Source organism: Salvelinus sp. IW2-2015, unplaced genomic scaffold (assembly GCF_002910315.2).
Source record: "Salvelinus sp. IW2-2015 unplaced genomic scaffold, ASM291031v2 Un_scaffold588, whole genome shotgun sequence".
NCBI lineage: Eukaryota > Metazoa > Chordata > Actinopteri > Salmoniformes > Salmonidae > Salvelinus > Salvelinus sp. IW2-2015.
This window is the reverse complement of record NW_019942580.1, coordinates 350,582-352,636: the sequence shown is the minus strand read 5'-3', so window position 1 is coordinate 352,636 and position 2,055 is coordinate 350,582.

The window sequence follows — 2,055 nt, the reverse complement described above, 5'->3', positions numbered from 1 at the left end:
CCCCTTGACTTATTCCTGAATTCAAAATTGATTATATATATGTTTTTCTTTCACCCATCTACACACAATACCCCATAATGACAAAGTGAAAACATGTTTTTAGAAATGTTTGCTAATTTATTGAAAATTAAAACAGAAATATCTCATTTACATAAGTATTCAGACCCCTGAGTCAATACATGTTAGAAACACCTTTGGCAGTGATTACAGCTGCAAGTATTTCTGCATAAGTCTCTAAGAYATTTGCACATCTGGATTGTGCAATATTTGCACATTATTTTTACAATTCTTCATGCTCTGTCAAGTTGGTTGTTGATCATTGCTAGACAGCCATTTTCAAGTCTTGCCATAGATTTTCAAGTCGATTTAAGTTAAAACTGTAACTAGGCCACTCAGGAACATTCAATGTCGTCTTGGTAAGTCTGTGTATATTTGGCCTTGTGGTTTAGGTTATTGTCCTGCTGAAAGGTGAAATTTTCTCCCAGTGTCTGTTGGAAAGCAGACTGAACCAGATTTTCCTCTAGGATTTTGCCTGTGCTTAGCTCTATTCCGTTCCTTTTTATTWAAAAAAAACTCCCTATTCCTCGCCAATGACAAGCATACCCATAACATGATGCAGCCACCACCATGCTTGAAAATATGAAGAGTGGTACGCAGTGATGTGTTTCCCTGAACATAATGCTTTGTATTCAGGACATAATGTTTATTTCTTTGCCACATTTTTTTCAGTTTTACTTTAGTGCCTTATTGCAAACAGGATGCATGTTTTGGAATATTTTTCCTTCTCTTCCTTCTTTTCACTCTGTCATTTAGGTTATTATTGTGGCGTAACTACAATGTTGTTGATCCATCCTCAGTTTTCTCCTATCACAGCCATTAAACTCTGTTGCTGTTTTAAAGTCAACATTGGCCTCATGGTGAAATCCCTGAGCGGTTTCCTTCCTCTCCGGCAACTAAGTTAGAAAGGACGCCTGTATCTTTGTAGTGACTGTGTGTATTGATACAACTTCCAAAGTGTAATTAATAACTTCACCATGCTCAAAGGGATATTCAATGTCAGTTTTTTTTACCCATCTACCAATAGGTCTCCTTCTTTGTGGGATATTGGAAAACCTCCCTGGTCTTTCTGGTTGAATCTGTGTTTGAAATTCACAGCTCGATTGAGGGACCTTACGTACAGTTGAAGTTGAAAGTTTACATACACTTAGGTTGGAGTCATTAAAACTAGTTTTTCAACAACTCCACAAATTTCTTGTTAACAAACTATAGTTTTGGCAAGTCGGTTAGGACATCTCTTTGTGCATGACACAAGTAATTTTCCAACAATTGTTTAAGACAGATTAATTCACTTATAATTCACTGTATCACAATTCCACAGGGTCAGAAGATTACATACACTAATTTGACTGTGCCTTTAAACAGCTTGGAAAATTCCAGAAAATGATGTCATGGCTTTAGAAGCTTCTGATAGGCTAATTGACATAATTTGAGTCAATTGGAGGTGTACCTGTGCGTATTTTCAAGGCTACCTTCAAACTCTGTGCCTCTGTTTGACATCATGGGAAAATCAAAAGAAATCAGCCAAGACCTCAGAAAAAAAATTGTAGACCTCCACAAGTCTGATTCATCCTTGGGAGCAATTTCCAAACGCCTGAAGGTACACGTTCATCTGTACAAACAATAGTAAGCAAGTATAACCACCATGGGCACGCAGCCGTCATACCGCTCAGGAAGGAGACGCGTTCTGTCTCCTAGAGATGAATGTACTTTGGTGCGAAAATTGCAATCCCAGTACAACAGCAAAGGACCTTGTGAAGATCCTGGAGGAAACAGGTACAAAATAATCTATATCCACAGTAAACTGAGTCCTATATCGACAAACCTGAAAGGCCGCTCAGCAAGGAAGAAGCCACTGCTCCAAAACCACCATAAAAAAAGCCAGACTACGGTTTGCAACTGCACATGGGGACAAAGATCGTACTTTTTTGGGAAAATGTCCTCTGGTCTGATGAAAAAAAATAGAACTTTATTTGGCATATTAATCTCTCTCAACAG